At 40.5% G+C, this 16489-nt stretch overlaps 2 pseudogenes; one reads left to right on the forward strand and one right to left on the reverse strand.

Annotated features, from left to right (window-relative positions):
- LOC134734237 (neuroblastoma breakpoint family member 11-like) overlaps positions 1-16489 on the reverse strand; it is a 514399-nt pseudogene that overhangs the window by 481863 nt on the left and 16047 nt on the right.
- On the forward strand, positions 9986-15842 carry LOC134734033 (profilin-1-like; annotated as a pseudogene).

Consider the following 16489-nt stretch of genomic DNA (forward strand, 5'->3'; position numbering starts at 1 on the left):
AATAGAGACACAAAAAACTCTTCAAAAAATTAATGAATCCAGGAGGTGGTTTTTTGTAAAGATCAACAAAATCGACACACCACTAGCAGGACTAATAAAGAAGAAAAGAGAGAAGAATGAAATAGATGCAATAAAAAATGATAAAGGGGATATCACCACCAATCCCACAGAAATACAATCTACCATCAGAGAATACTACAAACACCTCTACACAAATAAACTAGAAAATCTAGAAGAAATGGTTAAATTCCTCGACAAATACACCCTCCCAAGACTAAACCAGGAAGAAGTTGAATCTCTGAATAGACCAATAACAGGTTCTGAAATTGTGGCAATAATCAATAGCTTACCAACCAAAAAAAGTCCAGGACCTGATGGATTCACAGCCTAATTCTACCAGAGGTACAAGGAGGAACTGGTACCATTCCTTTTGAAACTATTCCAATTGATAGAAAAAGAAGAAACCCTCCCTAACACATTTTATGAAGCCAGCATCGTCCTGATACCAAAGCCTGGCAGAGACATAAACAAAAAAGAGAATTTCAGACCAATATCCTTGATGAACATTGATGCAAAAATCCTCAATAAAATACTGGCAAACCGAATCCAGCAGCACATCAAAAAGCTTATCCATGATAATCAAGTGGGCTTCATCCCTGGGATGCAAGGCTGGTTCAACATATGCAAATCAATAAATGTAATCCAGCATATAAACAGAACCAAAGACAAAAACCACATGATTATCTCAATAGATGCAGAAAAGGCCTTTGACAAAATTCAACAACCCTTCATGCTAAAAACTCTCAATAAATTAGGTATTGATGGGACGTATCTCAAAATAATAAGAGCTATCTATGACAAACCCACAGCCAATATCATGCCGAATGGGCAAAAACTGGAAGCATTCCCTCTGAAAACTGGCACAAGACAGGGATGCCCTCTCTCACTGCTCCTATTCAACATAGTGCTGGAAGTTCTGGCCAGAGCAATCAGGCAGGAGAAGGAAATAAAGGGTATTCAATTAGGAAAAGAGGAAGTCAAATTGTCCCTGTTTGCAGATGACATGATTGTATATATAGAAAACCCCATTGTCTCAGCCCAAAATCTCCTTAAGCTGATTAGCAACTTCAGCAAAGTCTCAGGATACAAAATCAATGAACAAAAATCAGAAGCATTCTTGTACACCAATCACAGACAAACAGAGAGCCAAATCATGAGTGAACTCCCATTCACAATTGCTTCAAAGAGAATAAAATACCTAGGAATCCAACTTACAAGGGATGTGAAGGACCTCTTCAAGGAGAACTACAAACCACTTCTCAATGAAATAAAAGAGGATACAAACAAATGGAAGAACATTCCATGCTCATGGGTTGGAAGAATCAATATCGTGAAAATGGCCATACCGCCCAAGGTAATTTATAAATTCAGTGCCATCCCCAGTAAGCTACCAATGACTTTCTTCACAGAATTGGAAAAAACTACTTTAAAGTTCATATGGAACCAAAAAAGAGCCCCCATCGCCAAGTCAATCCTAAGCCAAAAGAACAAAGCTGGAGGCATCACACTACCTGACTTCAAACTATACGACAAGGCTACAGTAACCAAAATAGCATGGTAATGGTACCACAACAGAGACATAGATCAATGGAACAGAACAGAGCCCTCAGAAATGATGCCGCATATCTACAACTATCTGATCGTTGACAAACCTGACAAAAACAAGAAATGGGGAAAGGATTCCCTATTTAATAAATGGTGCTGGGAAAACTGGCTAGCCCTATGTAGAAAGCTGAAACCGGATCCCTTCCTTACACCTTATACAAAAATTAATTGAAGGTGGATTAAAGACTTAAATGTTAGACCTAAAACCATTAAAATCCTAGAAGAACACCTAGGCAATACCATTCAGGACATAGGCGTGGGAAGGGACTTCATGTCTAAAACACCAAAAGCAATGGCAACAAAAGCCAAAATTGACAAATGGGATCTAATTAAACTAAAGAGATTCTGCACAGCAAAAGAAACTACCATCAGAGTGAACAGGCAACCTACAGAATGGGAGAAAATTTTTGCAACCTACTCATCTGACAAAGGGCTAACATCTAGAATCTACAATGAATTCAAACAAATTTACAAGAAAAAAACAAACAACCCCATCAAAAAGTGGGCAAAGGACATGAACAGACACTTCTCAAAAGAAGACATTTATGCAGCCAAAAAACACATGAAGAAATGCTCATCATCACTGGCCATCAGAGAAATGCAAATCAAAACCACAGTGAGATACCATCTCACACCAGTTAGAATGGCCATCATTAAAAAATCAGGAAACAACAGGTGCTGGAGAGGATGTGGAGAAATAGGAACACTTTTACACTGTTGGTGGGACTGTAAACTAGTTCAACCATTGTGGAAGTCAGTGTGGCGATTCCTCAGGGATCTAGAACTAGAAATACCATTTGACCCAGCCATCCCATTACTGGGTATATACCCAAAGGATTATAAATCATGCTGCTATAAAGACACATGCACATGTATGTTTATTGCAGCACTATTCACAATAGCAAAGAGTTGTAAACAACCCAAATGTCCAACAACGATAGACTGGATTAAGAAAATGTGGCACATATACACCATGGAATACTATGCAGCCATAAAAAATGATGAGTTCGTGTCCTTTGTAGGTACATGGATGAAATTGGAAAACACCATTCTCAGTAAACTATCCCAAGGACAAAAAACCAAACACTGCATGTTCTCACTCATAGGTGGGAATTGAACAATGAGAACTCATGGACACAGGAAGGGGAACATCACACTCTGGGGACTGCTGTGGCGTTGGGGGAGGGGGAAGGGACAGCATTAGGAGATATACCTAATGCTAAATGACGAGTTAATGGGTGCAGGAAATCAACATGGCACATGGATACATACGTAACAAACCTGCACATTGTGCACATGTACCCTAAAACCTAAAGTATAATAAAAATAAAAATAAAATAAAAAAAGGAAAAAAAAAATTAATACCATTAAAATTGCCAAAACTCAAAACACTGACAATACCAAGTGCTAAAAGATGTGGAACAACAGGAACTGTATTCATTGCTGGTGGGAATGCAAAATGGTACAGCCATTCTGGAATATGCTTTGGCAGTTTCTTACAAAACTAAGCATACCCTAATCATACAATCTAGAAATCATATTCTTTGGTATTTACTCAAAAATTTGAACACTTATGTCCACACAAAAGGTGTTTTCTCATAGATGTTTGTCACAGCATTATTTATTCTTAACAGTCAAAGCTTGGAAGCAACCAAGATGGCCTTCAGTAGGTAAATGTATAAATAAACTATGTTACATCCAAAAAAAAAAAAAAAAGAATATTGCCAAAGAGACAGCCTGGGAACTTTCATTCTTAGTCCAGAGTTCTTTTCACTCTAACAAGCGCCCTCCTGTCACAGCCTCCTTCCTGTCTTTAAAACTAGATAGATGCTGCCACTTGCTCCAAGGACCACCTTCCATCAAGGAAGGAGGGACACTTGCAATACTGTGACCTCCAACCCCATGGGTTTGCCTCTCTGTTCTTACCCAAGAAGTCTTGGTCATGTCATGGCCACATATGTTTAGTGGAAAAAAAACCACTGATACAACTGTCATTGTGAAAGTATGGAGGTCTGGAGTCTCTCATAAGCCTGGGGTTTTTGGTCATCAGGGCCTATGGCCACCTTACCTTGGCTGAGCTTTTGGACAAGGTGCTGTGCCAGCCTATACCCCTCAGCCAGCTGTTCTTCGGGGTCCTGCCCCCGGGACTTGTCCGGCTCATCCGGAGTGAGGAGGGCCTGGAGATGCTGATTCAATGAGTGGGAGGCATCTCTCCCTTCCTGTAACTTCTCCCTTAACTGGCTCAGCTCTTGTTCCTGAGAGTGGACCGGGACTTTATATCACCTAAGGTGAGTTAGTAGAGAAAATTTAACAGTGGAAAGGGATGAGTGATCAGTTCTAATATTGTGACAGAGATTTCTGAGACAATGTCCTCAAGGAGACCTCGAAGCAGAAGGTAAGCACATGTTTAAAGAAATGTCTGTGGCCAAGAGAAAGAATAGAAAATGGTTTACAGGCTTCCTGTATATCAGAGACGGCTCCTGTAAGATCCTCCATGATGTCCCATTCATCTTTCTCTTCTGCAAAGAAAAGCAGGTGTCTTCCTAATTCCATTTCAAAAAGGCATCCTTTCAGTTCCTCACTCTGGACATGGACATCTCCATGTGAAAATACACATAGTGTACCTTGCAGTGACTAGATACAAAGCCATGTACAGAAATGAGGCCAGGTGCAGATGGGGTGATTTGAAAAAAATGAAAGAAGAAAACAATGACAGGGTCAAGAAGGCAACATTGATTGAGTGAAAGAATGAGAAGCCGCAGTCAGTCAGAAGGCGATTCTGACTAAGGGTAAGTGGGGTGGTGATGGCACACCCTTTTGAGTATACTGAATGCTGCTGGGTTGTTCCCACTCCTTTGGTTAATTTTGTGTTATGCAAATTTCACCTCAACAATTACTTGTTTGAAAGAGAGAAAACAAGGCTCTGAGAAGCAACTGCAACCCATAACTTATTATTATCCTTGCTCTCTGTTTGATAAATATTTGTGTGTCGCGAGTCTGCCATGGCAATTCCTGCCCTTCCCCTGGCCCAGCTTAGCTCTTACATCTCCCCACCGAGCTGCTGCCCTTCAGAGATTTACACACCTGCCCCCCTGCCTGCCCCCACGTGTTCCCCTCACCTGAGCTCCTCAGCTTGCTTGAGCTGCTCTGCGAGCTTCTCCTCCTGGAACTGCAGCTCATCCCTCAGCATAGATTTTATGAGGTCTTTGCACTCTTCATACTCTGAGAAAAGACAGATATGCCTGCCTCAGTGGAAGGCTGCACATGCTGCTGTGGTCACTGCCTACAGGGCAGGAGCCAGGTCCGTCTCAGGACAAAACTGTCCCCGGTACCAGGCTATAACAGGGAGTTCCACATCTTTACTCTTCAGTCTCCCAACTTTATGGCATCTCATCCTCCAAAATTTAGAGATGAAGAAAGAGAAACTCAAGGGCACATCAAGGAAGTTGACAAGATGATTCAATCACAATGAAGTGGAGTCAGAACTCACAGCCCGAGAGGTGTGACTCTGAATGTGGGGCCGCTTTCCCAAGCCTTGCAGCCTCTCTTCTAAAACACTGCACTGGAGCATGAACTAGTGATTTCTTGTACAGTCAGGAAGGTCCCCAGGGCTATGGGACTGATGGTTTCCCTTTTACTGGGAATTTCAAGGACAAATATGTCAAAGATTTTTAAAATCTTTGATTTTTAAATAATATCTTCAGATATGATTTTAAGATTCATATCTGAAGCATAAAGTATGAGGCATAAGACTATAAGGCCATGAAGGAAATATGCCCAAATGGTAATAAAGTTTGTGTTAATTTAGAAACAGTAGAATGAAGAACTAATAGATAGTGTTTACTCTGTGCCAATAAATGTTCTAGGAGATTGACAAGAAATAGCTCATGCAATTCATTGCAGCAATTCACAGAGGTAGGTATTATTGTCATATCCTGTGAACAGATGAGAAAACTGAGGGACAGACTGAGGGACAGGCAAGAGAAGCAACTTGGAAGGAGCACAGGAGACAGGCCCAGGGTCCCTGCTCTGCACACTGCACTTCTACTTCCACACAATCTTGGGTGCGATCTTTCTTCCTCTTCAGGAACAAGATCCTGTTCACTCTCACCAGGGTACTCTCTGCTTTTTTTTTTTATTTTTAAATGTTTAAAATTTTTTTATTTTATTTTTATGAGTCTTGCCCTGTCGCCCAGGCTGGAGTGCAATGGAGCAATCTTGGCTCACTGCAACCTCTGCCTCCTGGGTTCAAAGGATTCTCCTGCCTCAGCCTCCCAAGTAGCTGGGATTATAGGCGCCTGCCACCACACCCAGCTAATTTTTGAATTCGTAGTAGAGACAGGGTTTCTACATCTTGCCCAGGCTGTTCTCAAACTCCTGACCTCATGATCTGCCCAAGTCAGCCTCCCAAAGTGCTGGGATTACAGGAGTCAGCCACCATGCATGGCCCCTACTCCCCGCTCTTGATGCTGTCATTTATAGATACCACAGGTTCTATTAGGAGCAGACTCCTCTTGAAGCCCCTCAGAGTGGGTACTGGGTACTATCACCAAGTTTCCCTCAGGGTCACTAGAACAGAGCTTTGTCTATTGGGCCTCAACAGAAGCTTGAACTGAATAATAGTTCATTAGTCCCAGACATTTAGAACAGCATACTAGATGTTATTTGTCTGCAGGATCTGATATGGTACAGAGATGATTCTTGAAAATATGATTGAGCCTCTTGGAGAAAACAGGTCATTCTGTGCCTGTGTCAGAAATCAATAACTGGGATTTTAACTCTAGTCCCACCCCTACCTGACTGCAAACATGGAAAGTTGCTAAATACTTTGGTACTTCTGTCTTCCAACTTTAACAAAATGTTAAAATACCCATTTCTGTTTTCTTAGAAGTACAGGAAGGGTGAAATTATTTTTGATGGAGAGAGCATTTAGTTTCTCAAAGAGAAGACAGGACATCATTCATCACTTTTGTGATGGTGAGCCTATAGAACTTACGGTATTTGTTCTGCCGTTGGCCAGGGAGTAGGCCACTTGAGTTACAAGAAATTTCTCTTTGATGTTTCTGAACTGCTGCTTGTTCTCTGCCAGCTGGAGGCGCAATTTCTCATTGATTTCTAGAATGTTCATTTCTGCCTTCTCACTGGACCAAGGGCCAGCAGATACCACCATGCTGACATTTGTGGCAGAAGAGGCAGAGCCAGGGACTGGGGAGAAGAAACCCAAACACATTGTGGGTTAAAAAGTGGTGAAATCAATCAGGACTGAGGGACGTCAATAACTGAAATTCTTAACTCACTGTTGAGAAAAACGTGATCACTCCCCACAGCACTTTAGGACTCTTCACCACAAAAACAAGGTTCAAGGTGCCTGAGCTCAGAGCTGAAGGCACTGCCAGTAGCTCAGACTCTGACAAGAGTGAGGTACATTGTGGCCAGCATGCCAGGTAACGGTCTGCGGTTGCAATAACAGAATTAGAAGGTGGTGGTGTCATGGAATCTTAGGAGCCCTGCATTGCAGTTGCCCAGGCTTTGCTGAAACTCAGGCACCCTGGTCTCACCTGAGGGTCACCACCAATGGGGATCATTCCTTCAGCATTCACTCTCAGTATTCATGTACCCTTGTGACAATGCCACAGACCCCTCTCTTTCCCAATACATCTAAGCATATTCCTCACTGTTTATCTCTTGTCTGTACAAAATCATCAAGGGAGAAACAGTTTCCCAGCAGGTTAGATTTTCTTAATGGTAGTCATGAAGTCACCCCAACTGCTCTAAGTTAAAACAGATCTTAAGGCTTTTCCACAAGTCTAAGGTGTCAAACATTCAGCCTGTCCTGGTGTCCTCTGGGTCTTCTGTAGTTTTTTTCTGTATCCACTAGAAAGTGAAAGAATAATTCATTTTTTAAAAATGTTTTCTTTCCTGTCTCAGTATTCTTCTTGCTGCATCCCATGGTTATGTTGACTTCTTTTTTTCTTACTGGGGCACCATCTTGGCTTTTCATTACATTCTAGACCAGTTTGACATCCCTACGTCCAAAGCTCTTCCTCTATGTGGGTTGATTTGTTTTTTAATGTCACTGAGCACTGCATTTTATACTTGTCACTTATAGATGTCACTCTAGTGCCACAAGAGCTCTTTTCAAGGTATCAAGTGATCAAAATCATTTATATAGGGATCTCCTGAAAACAGGTGTGACCATCTATCTTGGGAATTTTTGTAAACCTGATGCCATTTGGTTGTTCCCATTTTGTTTTCCCATGTACTGAAAAGAACAGGGCCACGAGCAGTTCTTATGGAATATGGTTTGATATATATTTTGTTGAGTTGGACTAACACCATTGATTTTTGGTTTTACTCCACTAACAGAACATGGCAAGATCAAGGTTATGGTCAGGGTTGGTTGGTGATCCTCAGTTTTGCTGTGCATTAGAAGGTGAGTTTGAGGTGAGAGGAATGAGTAGGAAAGAGTGATCCTCTGAACCACCTCCTCACTGTCTCAGCTTTCATCCCTGCCCAGAATTCTATGTGGAAATGAAGGAAGGAGGACTGGTCAATCCCACTTGAAAGCATCCCTCTCTGCAGCCCACACCATCCTCCAATGACACGGTAAGGACACCGCTTTGAGATGTATCAAAGACTTTAAGTCAATATATTTTCTGGGGTCTAGGAGACCTGACATTCTGTGTCAGAATGAAAATCTGTCAAGTTTCTTCATCTTACAAATGATAAAACTGCAGGTTCACAAAGTTACATGGCTTACATGAGGTCACACAGGGATGAGTTTTCAGCACTGCCAATAAAAGCAACCACAATAATTATTCAGTAATTCTTCATAGGATCCATATAATCCATTAAATATTCACATAATTATTTAGTAATTATTCACTGACCAATTCATGCAAGGCATTTTGCTCAAAACTGTGCTCATATTTGGACATTGTATCTTCATCATAATCCTTAAGGTAATCCTTAAGGTAATACATAAGTAACAGGTAAGAAACCTGAACAAGAGGGATAGCAAATCATGTATTTGGCCATATTTCCATTTTTTGGTTTTTGTCATGCTGGAAGAATGACCAGAATGAGTAAAGGAAAGAGTATTCATTCCTATATTATTTTCCAGGACAGAGGTGTGCCCTCCTAGAGTACTGGGACAAAAATTCAGAAGTGTCTGCAACCTTGGTTTAACAGTATGGGAAATAACCTCTATCACCTGGAATTTCCCTGGAACTTTGGAATATACAAGAGAAGTATGAGACGTAGGTCTTCCCTTAGCTGTGTTTAATTCACTCCTCTATAGAATATCAATGATTCTCACTAAAACTTTTGCCTTTTTATAACCACAATGTATATTTTGTGGAGAAGATTTTATACTTTGCTCTATTTAGAAAGAATAAATATGAGCAATGGTTTAGGTTTCATGCCTTGGACTTAATATTTTTCCGATTTCTGTTTTGAGATTAAATTATCATGTAAATAGAAAAATACTTATTATTTATCCTAAGGCCAAGTTTGTTATTAGTTTGAGTTTTTGAAAATGAAGCACAAACTTTTGGTTTTATCTTTGTCTGTCCCCATCAGCGCCACTCTTTTTCTCTTAGTATGACCTGGACTTGCCTCTGTACTTACCCTCGTCCTGCTGAGACATCTCCATGCACTGTCCAATTCCATCAGTAATTCGGGCTCCTCCCAAGGCTCCCTGAAATGGGCATAGGGATCAGGACGTCAGACACATTCCAGACACAAAGGCAACCCATACCGTAGAGCGGGCAGCTGTGTTCTCACTTCCCTAATGTTCCAGTGATGTCCTCAAACTGAAAGGAACACTTTCCCTTTTTAGGGGTCTGTTCTTCACGTCTCAATGCCTCTGATCTAGTGAACACAACTGTCCTGAAAGTGAAAGAACTTGCTAAGTTTCGGGTTATTTGTTAGGTGGCTAGATTTATAAGATTTATAAGACTTCCTTACTTACCCATGACTGCTGAACTTTGAATTCTTAGCAGTATGATTCCTTTTCTTGTAAGCTGAGCAGCTTAGGAAAGATTGGCCATATTGCTGTGCAAAAAGAGGTAAACTTAATTTCTACTCAGAGCATGCTTGAATGTGAAACTAGGGCTTCCACTCTTCCAAAGTTGGACTGTCACTGCCTCAGTCATGTGTCCCGAAGAGCTTGTGTCTCTGCTGTACTCAAAGTTTAAATGGAGCCCAGCAAGCCAGATCTCCTTTACTTCTAGGTTCCCACAACAGTTTCTCCGCTGCTTTAGAGACTGTATTAAAAAATTCTTGTTCTGCTGTTTTGTTTTTGCTTTGGAATGATGTGATGCAGCTCAACGGGTCCTACCCCCAAGTTGATCAGGTAAGAAACAGCTGGAAAAGTCAGTGTAAATACAAGTTCATTGTCCTTCTTGCAGGGATTCTGATTCAGAGGGCTCAGGTGGGGCCTGGAATGTGTTTGTTAACATGACTCAGGTGTGTAGTCAATTTGGGGACCCACTGCTAGCATTGACCTTACAGTTTATGGGATGATTCTTTCTGTTTTGCTGATGAAGAAACTGTGGCTCAGAGAGTCTGTAACTTGCCCAAGTTCCCCTTGTTGTAAGTCCTGGAGCCAGATCTCAGGTGGAGCAGCCTCTACCCCATCCCCTTCCCACATTTTCCAATTCAGCTGGGTCAATTCTTTCCAAGTACATGTTTCTCTCCCCTATATCTCATTCCTGAAAAAAGGAAAACTGGAATTTAACTTCTTTCATCTAATACGTTTCCTCACAACATGCTGCCAGCATCATATTCTGGCCACTTACTATTAAAGTGAGATGCTTTTTTTTTTGAGACAGGGTCTTGTTCTGTCACCCAGGCTGGAGTGCAGTGGTGATTATAGATCACTGCAACCTTGAACTCCTGGGCTCAAGCAATCCCCCTGCCTCAGCTTTCCAAGTAGTTGGAACTCTAGGCACATATCATCATTTCTGGCTAATTTTTTATTTTTCATGGAGACAAGGTCTTGCTATGTTGCTCAGGCTGGTTTTGAACTTCTGGCCTCAAGTGATCCTCCCACCTAGGCCTCCAAAAGTGCTGGGAATCCAGGAGTGAGCCACTGAGCCTGGCCCTGAAATACTTTTTTTAATGAAAATACAAGACATGAAGATGTGGAAAGACACATTGCTTTATTACTGTTGTTATTATTTCTACAGTATAATTCATATATCCCAAAATTCACCATTTTTAAGCGTACCATATTTACCATATTCCAAAAGTTTCACAACCATCACCACTACCTAATTCCAGAATATTTTCGTAATGCGAAAAAGCATGCCTGTATTTATGGGCAGTCACTCTCCAATACCCCCCTTCTTGCGCTCTCTGACAACCACTAATCTACTTTCTGTATATATACATGTAATTGTTCTGGGCACTTCCTCTATATGGAATAACAAAGTGTGGCATTTTGCACCTGCTTCTCAGCATATTGTTCTCAAGTTTCATCCTTTTTAACCTGCATCAGTACTTCAACTTTTTTATGGCCAAATAATATTCCACCGTATGATTATACCACATTTTGTTTATTCATCAACTGATAGTGGTTTAAGATGTTTCCACTTTTTGAGTATCATGAATAATGCTGCTATGAACACCTTTGTTCATGTTTTTGAGTGAATACCTGTTTTTCTTTTCTTTGTTATTAACCTAGGAGTGCAACTGCTGCATCATGTCACTTTATGTTTAACTTTTTTTTATATGTTTAACTTTTTGAGGAACTCACACACTGTTTACCAACTTCAGTAGCTATGCCATTTCACATTTCCAATAGTAATATATAAGAATTCCATATTCTCCATAACTTTCCAAACATGTGTTATCCTTATTTTTATCTTAAGTCATACTAGTGCGTGTGAAGTGGTATCTCATTTTGGTTTAAAATTACATTTTCCTAATAAAAAACATTGAACATCTTTGCGTGTGCTTCTTGGCCATTTGTGTGTTTGCTTTAGGGAAACCTCTACTCACAGCTTTTTTCCCATTGTTAAATTTGGTTTTTGTCATGTATTGCTCAGTTATATGAATTTCTTATATACTCTAGGTACTAGACCTTTGTCAAATACATAATTTGGAAATAGTTCTCCCATTATGTGGATTATCTTTTCACTTCCTTGACAGCGTCCTTTGAAGCATGTAAGTTTTTTATTTTAATGAAGCCCATTTATCTATTTTTGGGTTGTTTGTGCCTGCTTAAAAAATGTCTAATCCAAAGTCACAAAGATTTGTACCTATGTTTTCTTCAAGACATCGTTTTTTAAATGAGAACTTTCCTGGGTTTTAGTGGAGGGTGGACATTGTTTATTTATGCCTCCTGTCCATTACCGATATTTCTGCTGATTGTTATTCATATGCTCACCACCCCACCATGGAGCATCCCATGGCCTGTAACAGAGCTCTGGAGGCTGATATCCTTCCACTGATTTTGGCGCTGGTGAGAGCCCTGGCCATGTCATTCAGCTTAGCCTTAACCCGACCCAGTTGCACATATTCCTCAGGGTCTTTAGAGTTAAACTCGAGAGGCTCTCTGAGAAAGCTTGCCAGCCCATGCTGTTCTAAGGTTGGAGCAAACTTCCTCCATCTATTCCAGACAGAGGGGACTGCAGGGGTTGGACTCATTCAAGACATCTCTGGTGTTAGAAAGTAGAGCTGTTTCAGGTTTTGGGGAAGATTGTTCAATATGAACTAAGTCCTCTCTATTTTTACTGTATGTGTGACTTCTTTCTAGAAACAAAGGAAGAATATTTATGTTAGAATATTTTGTCTATTCTTCATCAATTGTTGTTTGTCTACAATTTTAACGTGGATAAAGGAGAGCTCAGTGTAGATATATTCTTAAAAACTAATTATGGTTCATGTCCACTACCATGCGATCATATTTAAATCTATGAACTCTCCTGTTACTTAGGTATTATCCTGCTCCTGATGAGAAAACAAACTCAGAAAGATTGCAAAATTTCCCTAGGTAACAAAACTAGTGAAGAGAGGAGTAAGAATTAGAAACCAGTTCCTTTTGGCCTTCAAAGCTAACTGTGCACCATTAGATCAAACTGATTTACATACTTTTGCTGGAATTAGTCTCAGAGTTTGTGGTTCTCGCTTGATTTTCCCAAGAAAACTGTGTGCCACTTTAATATCATTTCAAACTTTGAAATTTAAACTCTTTTTTATTATACTTTTTTGTCTTTGTTCTATTCCATTTCTTTTGATTTCTTCTAAAGGATCCTTCTTATTTATATGCTAAATATTTCTTACCTATTTTCTGTCAATTTTCACATTTTTGAGTGTTTGTTTTCTCTCTCTTTGTTGTATGCTAACAGTTCTTCACTGAGGTATAATTTGCATAGAGTATACTGCAAAAAACCTAGAGGTACAGCTTAATACATTTTAATATAACTATACATTGTATAATAACACCCAGTTAAAGACAGAGGACATTTTCCCCCATGCCACAAATTTCCGATGTGGTCCTTGCCAGTCAGTACTCATCCACCAAATGAAGAGAATATTCTGAATGTTGCCACTGCCTTAGTCCCTTTGTGTTGCTGGAAAGGAATACCAGAGGCTGGGTAATTTATAAAGAAAAGAGGTGCATTTTGCTCATAGTTCTACAGGCTGCACAAGAAGCATGGCACCCGCATCTGCTCCTAATGAGGGCCTGAGGCTGCTTCCACTTGCACAGGTGAAAAGGAACCAGTGTGCGCAGAGATCATATGGTGAGAGAGGAAGCAAGAGAGAGTGAGTAAAGGAGAGAGGCACTGTTTAATAACCAGCTCCTACAGGAATTAAGAGAGTGAGAATTCACTCACTACCTTCTCCCAGGGTGGGGATTAATCTGTTCATGAGGGATCCACTCCCATGACCCAAACACCTCCCATTAACCCCCACCTCCAACACTGGGGACCACATTTAAACATGTGATTTGGAGGGGACCACTATTTAAACTATAGCAGCCACAATAGATTAATTTTGCTTATTCACGTGCTTCATAAAAATGGAATTATTTTGGCTGGGCCTGGTGGCTCACACCTGTAATCCCAAGACTGTGAGGCTGAGGCGGGCAGATCACCTGAGGTCAGGAGTTCAAGACCAGCCCGGCCAACTTGGCAAACCCTGTCTCTACTGAAAATACAAAAATTAGCCAGGCATGGTGGCAGGTGCCTTAATCCCAGCTACTTGGGAGGCTGAGGCAGGAAAAATGTCTTGAACGCGGGAGGCGGAGCTGAGATCGTGCCACTGCACTCCAGCCTGGGGGACAGAGTGAGAGTCCATCTCAAAAAAATAAAAAAATGGAATCATTTAGTATGTTCTCTGGTTTTGACTTCTCTTTACTCAGGTGGGTATATATGCCACTAATTTGTTTGATTGTGTTTTTCTCTTGTTTCATTTTGTTTTGGCCAAGTAATATCCTATTGATTGTATGATTATCACACAATTTGATACCCATTTTTCTGATGGGAGACAGGTTTACTTGTTGGCTACTGTGCATAAGTAACAATGAATATTCTCATACAATTATTTCTGTGAAGATACATACTTATTTTCCAGGGTATCTATAGCTAGGGATAGAATGCTTGGTGAATGGGTAGAAAATGGACACAGAGTTTTGCAAAGTAATTGTATTATTTTACATTTCTATGAAAGATGTAGGCCATTTCCAGTTGCTCTACATTCCCCCACACTTAATATTTTCAGTCTTTTAAATATAGCCGTTCTACAAGTGTGTAGTGATACCTTATTTTGGTTTTCTCATGCCTAATGTTCATTTAGATATCTTCTTATGTAAAATATCTTCTCAAATGTTTATGTTCATTGATATACTGGGGTGTTTGTCATTTTCTTTGTAATCTGTAGGAGTTCTTTATATATTTTCAATAAGTCCATTTATATACACATATTTTTGCCATATTATATTGCAAATAACTATTCCTGGTCTACAGATAGCTTTTAAGTTGTTAATCAACAACGTAATAAGCAGAAGCTTTTTAAAAATGAAGTGCAATTTGCTTGATTTCTTATTGTGGTGAATGTTACAGCATGTAGTCTTAGAAATATTTTCCTATGTCAAGTTCATGAAACTATTTCCTATTTTTCCTTTACAAGGCTTCTAATTTTAACTTTCACATCTTAAGTTAATTTCAATGTATGATGGAGCGTAGTTGTTAATATTAACTTTTTAAAACAACAAATATTATTTCACTCAAAATCATTTTACTTAAAAGTCTTTCATTTCCCCAATGATGGGCATTGGTGCCTTTGTTTTTAAAACACTTAGAAGTGGTGGTGTGAGCATGTTCTCACTCATGGGTGGGAACTGAAAAATGAGAACACTGGGACACAGCGGGGAACATCACATACCAGGGCCTGTCGTGGGATGGGGGGCTGGGGGACGGATAGCATTAGGAGAAATGCATAATGTAAATGATGAATTAATGGGTGCAGCAAACTAACATGGCAAATGTATACCTATGTAACAAACCTGCACGTTGTGCACATGTACCCTAGAACTTAAAGTATAATAAATAAATGAATATATATATATATATATATATATATATATATATATATATATATATTTTAAAATGGCAGTGCGAGGGCTGCTGCATAGCTAGCAGAGTGGTGGTGAGGAGGGCAGCGCCTGCTCCGAGCTCTCCGCCTCCCCCGCCTGCCAGCCCAGGCAGCCCCAGCAGCAGCGACCAGAGGAGCCCACACAGCAGCGCAACAGCCAGGTGGATGTCTCCATCTACTGCCTCGTGGCGGACAGGACCTGTTAGGACGTGGCCATCATGGGCAAAAAGGAGTCGCCCTCCAACTGGGCCATCCGCCCAGGGAAAACCTTCATCAACATCACCCCAGCTGCTGTTGGTGTCCTGGTTGGCAAAGATTGGTCAAGCTTTTTCACGAATGGGCTGACGCTGGGGGGCCAGAAATACACTGTGGTCTCAGACTCACTGCTGCAGGATGGGGAATTGACCGTGGATCTTCATACGTAGAGCATCGGTGGAGCCCCCACCTTCAATGTCACTGTCACCGTGACTGCCAAGACGCTAGGCCTGCTGATGGGCAAAGAAGGTGTCCACGACAGTTTCATCAACAAGCAATGTTATGAAATGGCCTCCCACCTTCAGCGTTCCCAGTACTGAACTCCTTGGTTCCTTCCCCTCCACCAATCCCCACAGCTTTGCCCCCCTTTCCTTCTCATACACACACCATTTTAATTTCGAGGGCCATTACCCCACACACTTTATTGCTGCTAAAACAACATGGGCTGGGGGCCAGGGATAGATGGACAGACACTTTCCCCTACCTATACCCCTCCTGTGTGTGGTTGGAAAACTTTTTTTTATGAATAGAAAATATTCTACGAAAAAAAATAACTCTAAATATGTGGGCATATTCTTTGAATCTGTAATCTTTTACTTTGGTATATTTATGAATACTTACACCAGTACTACCATTTAAAAATTACTGTAGCTTTAAAATCAGGTTTGAAATCTAGCAGAGTAAGTCCTCCAACTTATTGCTTCTTCAAGACTGACGACTATTCTAGGTTCTTTGATTTTCAAATAAATTTTGTAATTAGCTTTTAAATTTCTCTAAAATCTCCTACTAGAAATATTAATCAGAATTGTGTTGATGTAATATGCTAACAAAATTGAGTCTTCCAATGAATGAATATGATCTCTGTTTCTCTATTTAGTCTTCTTTAATTTTTCTCATCAATTGCTTTTAGGGGCCTTGTACCTGCTTCATTGCATGTGTTCTTAAGCATGTAATGATTCTGGCAATT

The sequence above is a fragment of the Symphalangus syndactylus genome, chromosome 12, assembly GCF_028878055.3.
Source record: "Symphalangus syndactylus isolate Jambi chromosome 12, NHGRI_mSymSyn1-v2.1_pri, whole genome shotgun sequence".
NCBI classification, from domain to species: Eukaryota; Metazoa; Chordata; class Mammalia; order Primates; family Hylobatidae; genus Symphalangus; species Symphalangus syndactylus.